General features: G+C 38.0%; 1 non-coding gene across 1 annotated transcript; it reads right to left on the reverse strand.

Annotated features, from left to right (window-relative positions):
• Window positions 1-165, reverse strand: LOC135730904 (U1 spliceosomal RNA). The gene has a single exon (XR_010526117.1). It is a non-coding gene; the product is annotated as a U1 spliceosomal RNA (small nuclear RNA).
• Window positions 166-16,105: the final 15,940 nt, after the last annotated feature.

Consider the following 16,105-nt stretch of genomic DNA (forward strand, 5'->3'; position numbering starts at 1 on the left):
CAGGGGAGAGCGCGAACGCAGTCCCCCACTACCACAAATTATGCAGTCGAGATTCCCACATTTGGGGAATTCGCAGGGGTCAGCACAGCCGAGAGTGCAATGGCTAAGCCTCACCCTGGGTGAACCACCTTCATGATCATGGTGTCTCCCCTGCCAGGTAAGTATGAGTTGTACATCGACCCTGAAGGGGAGTCACTTTAGGGAACATCAGTTTCAATGATGATAAGGGGATATGATTTAAAAAATAATCTGAACTCTGCCTACTGTTATTACTTTTATTGACTTTTACTGAACAACTATAGCATCCAGGCAAATCCCTTTTCTTAAAGGCTCTCTAAGCAAATCTGTGTGATGTTACTTCTTGTTGAGATTCAAAGTGTTGTCAAACAAAACGGAGCGTAGCTAATCCCTCCCCTCCCCCTCCCTTCCCATGCTTTCTGAACGAGTAATGAACGCGCCCAACCCCCACTCTCAAACCTTCTTGTTGTTTATTGGCTGGAACACGTTTGTTATGTTTTGCAGCCGATATAATTTAAAATAATAATAATAATAATAATAATAATAATAATAATAATCTGAACTCTGCATACAATTTCAGTTCATTCTTGAACTCTTTGACAACTAGTCTAGCTTTACCAATTCATCATTATTTTAGTATCTAACTATTTATTTTTTGTGATTGAACATAGACTGCGAAGTACAAACTCCCCCAAAACAATGTTGAAATGCATAATCATACAGGGCTTGACTTTGGCTTTTTAAGGAACTTGTCCTTCGGACAAGTAAATTTATGTTTCACTTGTCCATGCACAAAAGTCACTTGTCCGGGTAAAGATTATAATATAATTTATTTTTTGTGTTTTGCTAATCAGTGGCGGGGCAAGGGATTTTTCATAGGGGTGGCCAGGCAGGAGCCAGCAGTAACTCTGGGGTGGCACATAAAATCTCTATCATCCAACCTTAAAATACTTTTAAGTATTATAGGTGCATTAATCACAATGTATAACATACAATTGCTACAATACTTTAATTTCAATTAAAAATGAATTGAGATTAACATACAATTTATTAAATTATTAAAAAGAGAAATGTGTCTATATATGATTTTCTTTTGTTTCCACCAGATGGCGCCAAATCATTGTCTCTAGTCATTGGACTTTTAATGATGACAGAAAAAGCCATTTCAACAATGAACATTTTTGTATATAATACATTAAATCATATTGTCTGTTGTTTTGTTTAATGATTACCACATAAAATACATCTTAGTAATCTAAAAATTTCCGTGTTTACTCAAGACCAATACTATAGTACAAACTATATCACAATTAGGGCTGGGTATCGATTCATATTTTCCAGATCGATTCGATTTCGATTCACAAGCTACCGAATCGATTTGATTTCGATTCTCGATTCAATTTTCGATTCTGGTTTTTATACTCTATTCAACTCAATGAATATACAGCAGGTTACAAGTGGGTAATTAATAAAATCGATGAAGCACCTGAAACCGCCATTTTAAGCACTGAATGAATGAATGACAGGCTTGCCTCTTGCTCCTTGGTAACATGCGCTAGACAAAAAAGAGGGTGACATCTAGTGAAGAAGACTAGTTAATTCGATTAATGTTAATCTTTCGTTCAATGTTTGCAGAAATAAAGATGAAAGAAAAAAATCGATTCTGCTCTTTGAGAGTCGATTCTGAATCGACCACGTTTTAAAAAACGATTAATCGAAAAATCAATTTTTTTGCCCAGCCCTAATCACAATTGGCCACTTTTTTAGCCATTTGCCATACGCTTTTATCTAAAGTAACTTACAAAAGTGAGGAAAACAACAAAGAGAATCATCTTAGGGAAGCAATAATATGAGGAGTGCTGTACGAAGTTACGCCCAGCTAACAAACTTTCAACAACTCCGGTGGTGTCCTAGTATTACAGTGTTTCCTCTAGGATTTTTTCCAGCTGTGGCGGCAGGGGGCGCCCATGATGATTATAAATGTACATTATTTTTTTTTTATGTAGAAAATAGGCTACAGTAAACTAACATGTATTTTTTATCATTTTCATGCTGTCATTCACTTTTCCTTATATTTATAGCATATTGCTTTTCTATGTTTGATCTAAACTGTATTTTCTTAAAAATACGTAAGTTTTATAGCTTCATACGGATCTTTCATTGTAGTTTTAATGTAACTTAGTGTGCAAGTTCGTGCTCGGGTTTGCTGTTGCAAAGTCACGCACAGTCCTGTTTGATAATCCGCACCGCTGTGATTGACAGAACATTTATCCGACATCAGACAGCAGCAATTTTATTCCACACCCGGCCTGTTTGACAAAGAGCCCGACCCGGTCACACCGCAAATCGCGCAGTTATAGAAACCTTTATGCTCTTCGCAGACAGATCTTAAACACAAATAAGCACGGGGACATTTAAAAACTGTTACCTATCGGAATCGAGTCGAATTCTGTTCTTGGATGTTAGACCCGCAGTTCACGCTCGCATATTGAGTCCCGACCTGGATCTACAACGCATATAACACGTTAATATTATTACACCCGTTACATCAAATATTAGAAGTTTCCCCCGCGGGTACCCCGACCCTGTTGTTTCGTCTGAAAACAGATGAAACAGTCTCACCGTCTGCCTCCAGTTTTTATTACCAACGTCCTTCTCTTCCACGGGAATAAGTTTCCTTCCAAACAGATTCAACTAATGTCTTGCAGTCGTATGAGTAGTATTCAGTATTTAGCCTTTTGTTTTTGGACAAACATCTTATCATTTAATGTGAAACTTTGTGAGTGTCGATCTAAAGCACATAAGATTGACAGCTGAGTGGTCAGCAGTGCGCTGCGTTTATAGCCTATATTCTGAATAACTAATGTCCAGATAAGTTGATAATATGAGTACAGTGATTACAAATGAATGTCCAAAAAACTCGTAATATGTTAAATCGAAAGTTTAATCATGTCTTTTCTCGCAGCCCCGCGCTGCGTCCGTGTATATGCGCCTGTGAACAGCATACGCGTGATGACCTTGCAACTTAAATTACCCTTAATTTATTGCCAGACAGATAAAAGTAAAATAACATTCGAATCTGTAAATTGTGTATTTTTATTTATGTAAACTCACAATAAGGAGAAAACCTTGTGCTTATTTATAATCATTAAAAACACGACGTGATTTCTGCTGCTTTGGTTTTAGAGCGCATCACAAAAAAAGAACAGAAACTCAAATACTTTTTTATTCGTTTTGTCAATCTGATAATTATAACATATTTCGTGTAGACTTATTTATTTTATTATTATTTCTCAAAACAGAGATGTGGCCTAATCATCATCCGTTGATTTAAATCTATTTGTGCATGAAACTAAACCCATGGGGGAAATAATGATATTTTAGGAGATTCATTTATAAATGAGTGAACAACGCGAATCCAGAAAGGATTTTTTTTCTTTCTTGCTGGGCGGACATTTCGGTATAGCTTTATTTATTTTGCGAGCTGCCGCCGTGGGTTTTGTCTAGAAGGGATACAGAAAATGCCAAAAAGTTTAGGATTAGATTTGGAGGTAGGATTTTTAGGATGAAAACAGCGGCTCTGGCTACATGAGATACACATACATCCTACAATCCTGTGAAATTTTGTGTTTAGAGTTGGGTTTGGTTAAAGGATTAGGATAAAACAGTGCTCATCCGGCGAGATTTCGTTTGCTGTATCCCTTCTATCCACAACCACAGGCGTGGCGGGGATGTTTTAGGCGTGGCGGGCCGCCACGGTTGAATGTATATAGCGGAAACACTGTATTAGTCCTCATGATTAAAAAAAATTTCTAAGTCTAACTATCAGGATTTTAAATAACTTTTTTACAATTTTTTTTCTTAGATATCTAAATGAGGTGGAGGCTCTCCCGATGCACACATGCATCACACTTTACAAGCAACATATTTTTAGTGTTTTTTATTAACTGTTAACAATTAACTTTTTATTTAAAAAAATTATTAAATACAGCATAGATTTGCAAATTTGCAAGCTTTTGTTTGCAGTAGCAAGTTGGCATGGCGGAAACGCAAACACAGGAAACTGCCACTATGAATTAAATAGAAATGCTGTGTTTTGTCATTTAATTTGATGAATTACATAGTTTTTATAGACTGTTGTCTCTTTCCGATGTCGAAGACTAGTTGACCAATATAAATGATACATATCTGATTTCTTCCTCATCTCTTTTGTTAAAGGAATAGTCTACTCATTTTCAATATTAAAATATGTTATTACCTTAACTAAGAACTGTTGAATCATCCCTCTATCATCTGTGTGTGTGCACGTAAGCGCTGGAGCGCGCTGCGACGCTACGATAGTATTTAGCTTAGCCCCATTCATTCAATGGTACCATTTAGAGATAAAGTTAGAAGTGACCAAACACATCAACGTTTTTCCTATTTAAGACGAGTAGTTATACGAGCAAGTTTGGTGGTACAAAATAAAACGTAGCGCTTTTCTAAGCGGATTTAAAAGAGTAACTATATTTTATGGCGTAATAGCACTTTTGGGAGTACTTCGACTTGGCGCAGTAACACCCTCCCTCTCCCATTATGAGAGTGAGAAGGGGAGCGGACTTTTCAGGCGAGTCGAAGTACTCCCAAAAGTGCTATTACGCCATAAAATATAGTTCCTCTTTTAAATCCGCTTAGAAAAGCGCTATGTTTTATTTTGTACCACCATACTTGCTCGTATAACTACTCGTCTTAAATAGGAAAAACGTTGATGTGTTTGGTCACTTCTAACTTTATCTCTAAATGGCAGCATTGAATGAATGGGGCTAAGCTAAATACTATCGTAGCGTCGCAGCGCGCTCCAGCGCTTACGTGCACACACACAGATGATAGAGGGATGATTCAACAGTTCTTAGTTAAGGTAATAACATATTTTAATATTGAAAATGAGTAGACTATTCCTTTAACTTAAGACATAACCGACTGTGTTTATGACAAGCAGACTTGCCGAGGCTCATCTTTTGTTTGAAAAGGCTCATTTTTAATATATAGCATTCCTGAATAAAACCAATTAAAACGTTTATTACAGAAGTGCAAGAGCACTTTACATTTAATCAACATTGTTTAAAAAAAACTTAAAGTTGGCACACCAAAGCTCCAAACATGTCAAAATGTATTAAAGAGACTTTACGCGGCATGTGACGTTTTGAGCACGCAGGCTCACATCTGACTAACTTGATTTTTGGTTAAGCACCCATTTGAGGTTGATGTGCGTGCTTTGTAGGTAGTGTTTTTGGCAGCCCGTTTTAATTTTAGTTTTAGTCTAGTCTTTGTGTCAAGCTGGCATTTTAGTTTTTATTAGTTTTAGTCACGTTCATACTCTTTTAGTCTAGTCAAGTTTTAGTCGACTCCAGTTGATCAGCCACAGATCAGTATCGAATTAAATAACTCAATTGGTACTCTCTAAATTTGGCCTCTCACAAACCATGATAGGGCTTCTGAATACGGGCGTATTTTAAAACCATTTTTACCATGGGCGTAGATTTAGGGTGGGACGCTAGGGACATGTCCCTACCAATATTCAGAGAAGACTGAATTGTCCCTAGCAATAATTTCGACCAAACAATTAATCTGTATTTATATATAACCACTGATGTCCGTCTTATTCTTGTGTTTTCTATTTTTTACTTATATATTTTTTCAGGAATCATTTAAATGAGATTAGAAATCGTTTGCAATCCCGTTCAGTAAAAATAACGCTCTATGTGGTACACAAACGGTTAACAGCTTTCGTCTCTCTGCAATGCCCGCCTCCGAAACTCACATCGCTAATATGATTGGCTTTGCATTTCTTTAGTCCCGCCTCTCTAACTCACATTGCTAAAATGATTGGATTAGCATTTCTTGAGTCCCGCCTCTCTATTTCACATCACTTTATGATGGGCTTACTCGCTACGTGTGATAGGATGGTTTCACTTTGTGCAACGCGCCAAAGTTCACTCAACAAGACGCGCGTGATTATTCGGGCTACAGGTAAGTGAGGAAGAAAGTAATATACCCACTGTAACGGTTTCATGCACAAAAAAAGTTGTTTCACATAATGATTCAGGGACAGTGTTTTCACCAATACACGACAATCTCATGTTAACCTGCGAGGAGTTGCAAACTTGTGTCAACCTTTTATAAATGGGGTGGCAAGGTTATTTAGGGGGTCCCTAATCCATTAAAGAAAATAACCCCAACATGGTAAAAACATGAATTCATGTCATAATTGCTGAATACTTTACATTACTGCACTGTGGTTATTACTTGCACAGATGTAGACATAATGTAAGGTTGCATTTTAAACTTAAACTATTTTTTTCACACTGAATAACGGTTTGTTAATGAAAAGAAGATTTAATGTGAACTACAGAAATGTTAATAAACGTTGTTCAGGAAACAGCATGATATATATACCTACATATATGTTACAATGTGATTTTCTTTTTTTTTTAGACAAAGACTTAAACAGTTACTGTTTATTAGGCTCCAGAACATAACAAATTGTATATTATAGTACATTAAATTTGGGATGGCACCGGGGGTGGCGACTCAGATGTCACTCAGTAAAGTGCATACTGAGTTATCTGTTGTTTATGTCAAGTAAACGGTGATAAACAGTTTTTGCAATGCGACCATTTTATTTATGTCCCCACCAATGCCAGAATCAAACCTACGCCCTTGATTTTTACACAGTGGAGTATTTTTATAACCAGTCACTTTTGGTAATAATTTTGGATTCCTCTCTCTTCCTTGTATTGAAATTAATATCATGCTACAGTGTACATGTGGCTGCACGCTCCAGTCCTAACATGCAGTGCCTTCACTTCCCCAAAACACACTTTTCAAAAGGCACAACGCTATTGTATTGCTTTAAGTAGCCTAATGTTTTAAAAGTACACATATAAACACAGCAGAATGTAGATTGTATGTAAATCGTGTGAACCCATTAACGTTACCTTAAAAATTTGTGATACCATTGCCTTGCTATTGTGTGTTTCTCTGACAAGAATCGTGTGAAATAAGAGGTAATTAAGAAAGACATGAACTTGAGCACAAATGTTCTGCACATGTGCACAATGTATATTTTCCATTCGATTGAGAAAATACTATGATTCAGGCGTTTACATGCGTACATTTCTCCTGCTGATCGGATCACAGATCGGAGTACACCACCGTCTTCAATATGATCCAAATCTGCATCCGATCGTCCTCAATCGCACTGATTAAGGCGTTTACACAAGGGCTTTTCAATACAATTGAGCCACCAAACGATTACAAACAGATTATTTGGTTGCATGTAAACATACCTAATATGTTCAAATAAACATCCTTTCTTAGAGTGCTTGTACGATGCTTAATGTTGGCTCTTAGCACAATATGCTAAGGAATGGATTTAAACCTGATTAAATTTGTTGTCCAGGACAAGCGGTGCAGAACCTAATGTCGAGTTCAGACTGCATGATTTTCAAACTAGTCGGGTCACAGATGTTTTCACACTGCCTGACTATCTGGGGTAGCGTTTGGTGGCTGCGGTTTCAGACTGCATGATGGATTGGCAACAGGGGGTTTCACACTGCATGGCTTTACTGTGGGAATAATCGCCCACAAGTTTGTCCCGGATTGCAAACTACGTCTCACAACCAAACGCACGCGAGAAGGGATGCAAAGGAAACAACCAAAGGTCACGCGTGCAAGACCGGAGTTCTACCGTGAGTTTGGGATTATTAAAAAGGATAACCGCAAGTAGCTTACCATACAAATTTTAACTATTGTAACTAGGGATGTTAACAATCGACAACAAGCGTTCTTCGATCAATTGTCGAAAAAACGTAACGATTGTCGAAAAAGCAACAAGTGTATGCAGCGCCTGCACAAAGCACATAAAGCTGGTGAAATCAAGCTGAAGAAGTTAAACTAGCCATGATCACATTGATGCTCGATGCAAAACACACACCTTTTTACAGGCTTTTTAACATCATGCGAGACGAGGCTGGCTGCTAACGCAACGAAATGGCATCCGCAGTGGATCTGATAGGGTCCGATACAGAAGCAAATACGGTTAGTAGGGATGCTCCGAACGATCGGCCACAGATCGGTATCAGCCGATAATGACATTAAATGACTCGATCGGTGTTCGCTAAATCTGCCGATCTCATAAACCGATCTTTCTGTTTACTTTTGTCATCCAAAGGATCCTGAATGCGGTTGCAATTAGAGACATTTTTTTACGTAGTGCGAGCATTTTTACAAGCCATTGCTCATGTGCGACGTGCAGATTTGTATGTCTCTCTTTGCCTTTGCAGAGATACGCATTTTCTATGAGGACGCGCTCTGCTCAACAGCGCGATGCATCTTCACATCCCCAACAAACAGCGTATACAACACATATCTATCGCGAACAACTGCATCCTCATGCCAAAAGTTTATTATGTGCATGCGTTTTAAAGTTTTGAGCGTTTAAACTTTGCGTTCAGCCGCCGCACGCACACACACACACAGCAGCCTGTCATCAGTGCACGTGAACAGAGCGATCTCTCTCACGTCTTAAAGCTGCAGTATCTTAATTCATCTCTCAATAAAATCACCCTCTGCTCTTGACTAAATAACTGTTATACTTCATAAGAATGCTTGTATATTTAATTCATACAGTAAAGACATGAGACAAACTTTTTTAAAGAGATATTAAATATCAGGGAATTTCCTATTCAGGGAAGCCTACAAGATTAGCATAGCAACGCTGCTATACGCAGGGAAGGAGAACAGAAGCCGTTTTTAGTGAACAGATAAAAATGTAATCTTAAATTCTGTCAAGAAACTAAAATGTAAACTGTAACTGACTATCGTTACACACTGAACGCCCGCAACATATCACTGATAATTATTATTGACTGGCTGAGGCACTACATGCTAAACACTGTTGCAAGTATTTTAATGGAAGGTTGAAGTCTTGTAACCGTTTAACCTCTCTCGCTCTCGTTGAAACCTACAGACATTCTTTCCACGCAGCAACTGATGGAAAAATTGGTCTTTTTGGTGCTGTTGCATTCTAACTAGAGCCCGACCGATTTATAGGGATGGGTATCGTTAAGGTTTTAACGGTATTACTACTCTTACCGGTACTGCTTAACGGTCCGGTGCTTTAACGGTATTCTTATCGGTACTTTGGCCAATGTTAACATTTGATCACGAACCTATGTTCACATGATTAAGTTAATTATGTGTCTGCATTTCATTATTACAAATTAATTTATGGATATCATTTCTAAATATTATACATATATTTATTAATGCACCAGCGTGAAAGCTGCAGAAAAAATACTCTAAATAGGATATTTAGGCTAAATAAATGTTTACATGCTGATTTTTCTTTATTTGGGATTTTAAAAAGAAGTAGAAAATATGTTGAATGCATAACGTCATTTCTCCCAAAAGAAATCAACAGAATTTCAACGTAAGGTAAGCAAACCAATTAGGGAGATTGTACATTTATTTTAAATGACGTGAACAATGTTGATTCAACATGATTTTAGCATACATGCCTGACGTTGATGCGGCAACCACCAGAGATGATGGTTGAATTTTGCAGGCTGCGACCTTCTAAGGACGTATTTTAAGACCGATTGCGTCACAGCAGCGCGACTTGAGGCTGTGACTTGTGTTAATATTATTCTGTTTATGTTGCGTATTTCTAAGGTTGATTAATTTTATATACTGTTGAATAGTTTAATCTACATCAACATGTCATATTTTCTAAAATAAATGAATATTTTTCTGATTCCATATTTATTTAAATAAGTCAGAAACGTCTCCGCTGTGTCCTGCTGACAGGCGCGGTGGGCGCGTGCAACAGGTGACGCAAATTATAGGTCCTCCGAGGGTTAGACTGTCTCATTTCAGTTCTCTTCGCGGACTTCTGAGGCTGCCACCTTGAAAGACAGAGTGCTCCCCTTTTAAGGTTGTATGCTTAGAACGTCGCAGCCCTTGAATTGGGACACAGCTTCTTTCTGCACGTAATACACTTTTGAAAGATGCTTTGACAGATTGCTTGTGTTTCCGCCCTTACATGCAAACATCTTGTTGCACTTAACCTGTATGACAACGAGCGTTGTCTGCATCAACTCTAGTGAAGTATAACCACACTTTTGAATGTTTTGCTCTATCCGCCATCGACACTCTTTGTATTAAGCGGTAGTTTTCGTGCTGTTATGCGTGTGCGTGCGCCGCGCTCGTTGTTGTGGTTGTGTTTGACAGACAGCCAGCCTCCGCGGCGCGCATGAGAGATCTCGCAGATCTCACAGACAAACGTCTTAATCGCAAATTAGAAATGTTTGGTGAGATAAAATGTGCACGAAAACATTATTAAGCAAGAATACATAGTACATTTATTTTTATTTTTTCTCCAGGACCGAAAGCAGAACCGATAGCGTCAGATCTTACTGATACTACGGTCTTTCATAATTTAGCCCCGGGGCCAGTTTAATACCGGGTTTCGGTACCCATCCCTACCGATTTATCGTTTTGCCGATTTTAATCGGCTGATATGAGCCTGTTGCAGATATATCTGTATCGGCGTATAAGCCGCAGATATGAAGCCGATATGAACGTTCCTTACAGAAGACATTAAATGCTTTTGAAAGATGTAAGAACTTGTTTGTCCAGCAGAGTGCGCCCTACGGGTTGCTAATGGTGACCCAGGTCACTCACTGTAGTGACACCAGCCAACCCCCCTTCACTTCAGTCAGTCTCTCAGTTCTGGTGGAGGCAGCCACGCGGTTTCTTCACAACATTTTACACCTGGTATTAAGACGCGCTGTGGTCGATTGGATTATAAGTGGGCGAGAAAGACACATTCCTGTTTACATTTGGTGTTTTTAATCCGTCTCTTTTGTCCACTTGCGAGTTGTTTAAAACGCAAGCAGAAGAAATGAAGCGAGGGGGAGAAAGGACGCGCTTTAACTGACGCGCAGTCTGTGGGAGTACATCTGCTTGTGCTGTTACTGAACATGCTCATTTTAAAGCAATTGATTAAATAAGCTCGCGCAACTTTACACCCTCGCTAAATTAAAGAGGCGGAGAGCAGCCCTTTAGTTTTATAAAAGTTTAAAGTCCCGGCAGAACACTGTGGGTTTGTGTTATAAAAACGTTGTGCAGTACATTAAACATAAGCCTACATCAAATAAAGCTAATAAACAATGACTTTATAAGTTTCCATTTTCAAAATAAGCCCAATATAACATTATTCTCGTCAAAACTGACAATCATTTAAGTTATATGTATTTTGTTTTGTTTGTGTTTTAAAGTTATTTATAATTAGTCAAGTTTACTGTTTTGTGCACTTATTAGAATCATTTTGGATAATAAATTTTATTGTTAACTTGTAAAACACACCTGCCTATATTACATATCTTTGTCACGTCATTTTAAGTATTTGATCACCACATTTGTGAGTGATCATTGCAAAAAAAGTATTTATATATAGTATATTCTGTTAATGTATATAGTGTATTAAATGTACAGTAGCCTGCTGTAGTATAATATACTGTAGTATATGTGTACTGTACTATAATATATACAAAGAATATCGGCCGATATATCATTATCTGTCTTTTTTTACTCCCTAATATCTGTATCGGCATCGGCCCAAAAAAATGCATATCGGTCGGGTTCTAATTCTAACTGCAAAAATGACATATATACAAGTTCTTGAATCATTCTTGAGTCTTGTCTTGGCTCTCTTCAACCTTTAAAATATCTGGCTGCAATTTAAAGTGACTGCATATGCAGATTCAATCTTTATTTTACCTTACAATGAGCGAATTAGTTAAAGGAGCGGTGAATCAAATACTCAATTTTAACTTGATAATTTGTTATATAAGAGGTCATCATACTTAAATGAACATCCTGCAAGTTTCAGAACTGAAAACGTCCGTGCTACTGAAATATAACAGTTTTTGGCACCAAGCCAGCTAAACACTCCAGTGTGGAATTCGGAAATCTATGACGTCAAAGTAGAATTGAAACACCTCCCCATAACCAAAAGGACACGTCTACTTTTGTAGTCCCGCCCACAGCTTCGCGTGACACACGTGTGTCTCAACAAGTAAACATGTCTTTAAAGATTGACAAATGTAACCAAAATGACTTTTAAATACATTTTTTCTGAGAGACTTTCATTTTGACGCGGTGATCTGTTATGATACCATGGAAACGCATTTTCGGTTGTGGAAGAACCGCGTGGGAACAACACAGAAGCTAAATACTTCAATTCGGAGGCTTGGAACATAACATTAAATGCGTGGAAAAAGTTTGCTTTTGAAGAAGTTCCAGCTCGTGTGGGGAGTAGGGATGCTCATATCAGTTAATTTTCCCGACCGACAACCGTAGCTTCTAAACCGAACATTAACCGTTAACTGATAAGATTTTAATATGAAATTGTCATTGAGTAAAAATACAGTTGACGGTTGTCTGTGAACTAGTAAAAACAAAACATTTAATTTGAACGTGCAAACAGCAGCCACAGATCAACAACAGAACCAGGATTCATACATTATCAGATATTCACGCAACATTACCTTATTAAAAAGCACGCGATCGGTCCAGTAGATTAATATCCAAAGGACAGATTGACTCCGTTTCATCTACCACAGTGGTCATTTCTAAAGCAGGACGCTTTTCAGAAAGTTTTGGTTTTGCGTCGTCTTTGGTTTTACGTCGTGCAAACAGCAGCCACTGATCAAAAACAGAACCAGGATTCATACATTATCAGATATTCACGCAACATTACCTTATTAAAAAGCACGCGATCGGTCCAGTGGATTAATATCCAAATGGCAGATTGTCTCCGTTTCATCTACCACAGTGGTCATTTCTAAAGCAGGACGCTTTTCAGAAAGTTTTGGTTTTGCGTCGTCTTTCTCCGTTTGTCCAAAAAGAGCTAGATGTTTATGATTAGGGTCAGAGGCCATCAGCGAACGTCTGTCCGGATGTGCGCAGACGGACCGCGTCATCTTGCGCGGACACGCGCGCGTCTCCGTTCAGCTTCCAAACACGCATACAAATGATTTCTCATACAAATGATTACTTTATCAGACCGTCAGGGCAGCAATCATTTGTGTCATTTACAGGACATTCACAAATTAAAGATAGAAAAGTGGCGAAATGTCTGTCGGCTCATGAGGACACACACCATGTATTAACAAATATTTTTTATTTTAACTGATAATGTTAATCGGTCATAATTTCTTACCTTCGGTTAACGGTTAAACGGTCAATGTGAACATCCCTAGTGGGGAGTGTTTGTTAATTTTGTGTACACGGATTCTAGGGCTGTGCGATTTAGGGAAAAAATCTAATTGCACTTTTTCTGCCAGGAATTGCGATTGCGATTCGATTTGCGATTAAATTTTGTAGCAGATGCAATGTGCATCTGCCTCTTTAGATGGTTAGATCTTACGGATACTGCTTATGGGTCTGGTGATTTAACTGTATTCTTATGTTTTTTTTTTTGGTGAAAATAAGGAAACAAAAACAAAGAAATTAAGAATATAATTAACACTTCTTATTGTATAAAATGTAAAATGATCTTTAGCTTGGACTAACACTGACACAGTATTTAAATAAGTGGGTTCATTATAGCTGCAACTTTAACAACAATTTAAAATATTTAAATGGGTGACTGAGTTTTACTAGAAAGATTTGAATGCATGTTTGTTTGTTTTTGTAATCAAAGAACTGTAATACTCAACTTCATAACTATCAAAATATTAAAAAGCTACATTTGGGATTTTTTAAATGAATATAAAATCCAAATGCGTTCAATGTCATGTCATTCCATTCAAGTGACATTAGCAACCCAGTTAAATGGTATTTTAGTTTGTTTTAAATAAGGAGCCAGGCTTGTAAGCATTGTTGGGCGTGTGTGTGTGTAAAATGCATCATCCGTTTTGAGAGACGCGGGCGTGAAGTCTTGAGATGCGGACTTGCGGAGACAGGCGGGAGTATTTAATAAGCATAGAGACACAGGCTGTGCGTGTGCGTCAAGTTTAAACACCTTGTCTGTTGTGGAAGACGCGCGCGCAAAGTCTTGCAATGCGGACTTGCGGAGACAGGCGTGAGTATTTAATAAGCATAGAGACACAGGCTGTGCGTGTGCGTCAAGTTTAAACACCTTGTCTGTTGTAGAAGACGCACGCGCAAAGTCTTGCAATAGGGAAACGGGCGCGAGTATTTAACAAGCATTGAGAGACACGGGCTTTAAATTGAAACCCCTCGTCAGTTTAGGAGAAGCGCTGTTTTGGTTGACGTGCCTCTCACGGAGAAAGCACAGACATACTTGCGCTCGCTCAATTGGTTAGACTGTCACAAAGCCTCTCTGCCTATTTCTCAAATCGCATCATATCGCACCCTTTCGCGATTTGCTAATCGCAACGTTGCACATCGCGATTGCGGTTCGATTTCGATTAATCGCCCAGCCCTAACGGATTCATTTGTAAAGAAGTCGATGCTGGATTTGCAGAGATTAAAAGCAACACTTATATTGGATCTGACAACAATGACACAGTGAAACGCAGTAACTTAAATAAAGTAAAATGTCTTACTGTGTATAATGCTATTGCTTTGTTAGAAGAGATTGCTTGATATGTCCTGTTGTAACATCCGTGTCTAAACACGTTTGTTTGACTGTTTTAATTTACTAAAAACATTAAACGATTAATAAAGGTACAACACTTAACAATACGACTGTAATTTAAAGGTAGAAATATACAACGTTAGTTATAAGGAAGGATTTATCAGCCGCAGTTTAGATACTGATGCCCGTTTACTGTGTTGTATACGGGCATTTAGGCGAGTTACGTTTGAAAGGTCAAACACTCAACAAACTTATTATTTTATATTATAACTGTGGTATTTAACATTATGTGAATGTAAAAGCAACCTCACAAGCACAATCGAAATATACAAAGTTATTGATAAGGATTTATTAGCCGCAGTTTAGATTCTGATGCGCGCTTACTGTGTTGTACACGGTAATTTAGTCACGTCGAGTTTTGTTTCTACTTTAATATACGTATTGTCATTTATGTGTATCATATTTAGCACCCAGAATCTTTTGTGGCTCAAACATATTTGTGTTTGGCTGCTATTTTTATCACATTAATGTTTTTAAAACATTTTCCCACATGTAATGATGGGGAATGAAGCCGTCCAATCATAGCAGTGGGTGTTTACGTCCAGGTCTTCAATGCGGCCCGCCCCTTCAAACGAAACATTTCTCCAGAGCGCCCCTAATCCATGTTACAAAATAGCCTATTACTTATTGTTTTTGATGTTTTTGAATGTAAAAACCACGCGGACATCATAAGTAGACATCAGGCAACAGTATAAAACAATAAAATCGACAAATTCACCGCCCCTTTAAAGCAACACTTAAAAGAGTTTTTGCTCTTTGCTCCCCCAACAGGTTGGAAGCGGAATTGTCCATCACCACTGTCGTAAATAATTTAGCCTACTGCAGCAAAGCTGGCTCTGATTTGATTGTAGGTCTGCAGCAAAGCAAGTTTTTGTAGTTTTCACTCGAACTACAGGACAGCGATCCGACGGTTGGAAACTTCTTTAGTGCGGTTTTGGCCGATAGCGGGCTGCAAAGCGAATGTGAAAGTGCCATTCACCCTGTTTCGAGTGGATGAACGACTGAAACTTTTTTGAAAACGTTATTTTAAGGTAAAAAAAACTGTTTGGTGTTGCTTTAAACTTACGAAGGTTAACCTCTCGACGCGCACTAGCTCGCGGACGGAAAGACGTCAGTTTTTTTAATGCTGCTAACAATATATATATATATATATAGCCTACTGTGTACAAACAACAATAATAATAACACTACTATACATCGTTTAAAAGGTCTAAGGGTTTAGCATCAGTGTATGGTGTCCGTTTTGAGATTAAATTGCTCTAGTATCATAAATATAATATATATATATATATATATATATATATAGAAGTCCAGATAACAACATGCATAATATAAACTGACTCCTTACCTTTGTCCTGGTATAAGGAACGCGAATCG

The sequence above is a fragment of the Paramisgurnus dabryanus genome, chromosome 2 (assembly GCF_030506205.2).
Source record: "Paramisgurnus dabryanus chromosome 2, PD_genome_1.1, whole genome shotgun sequence".
Classification (NCBI taxonomy): Eukaryota; Metazoa; Chordata; class Actinopteri; order Cypriniformes; family Cobitidae; genus Paramisgurnus; species Paramisgurnus dabryanus.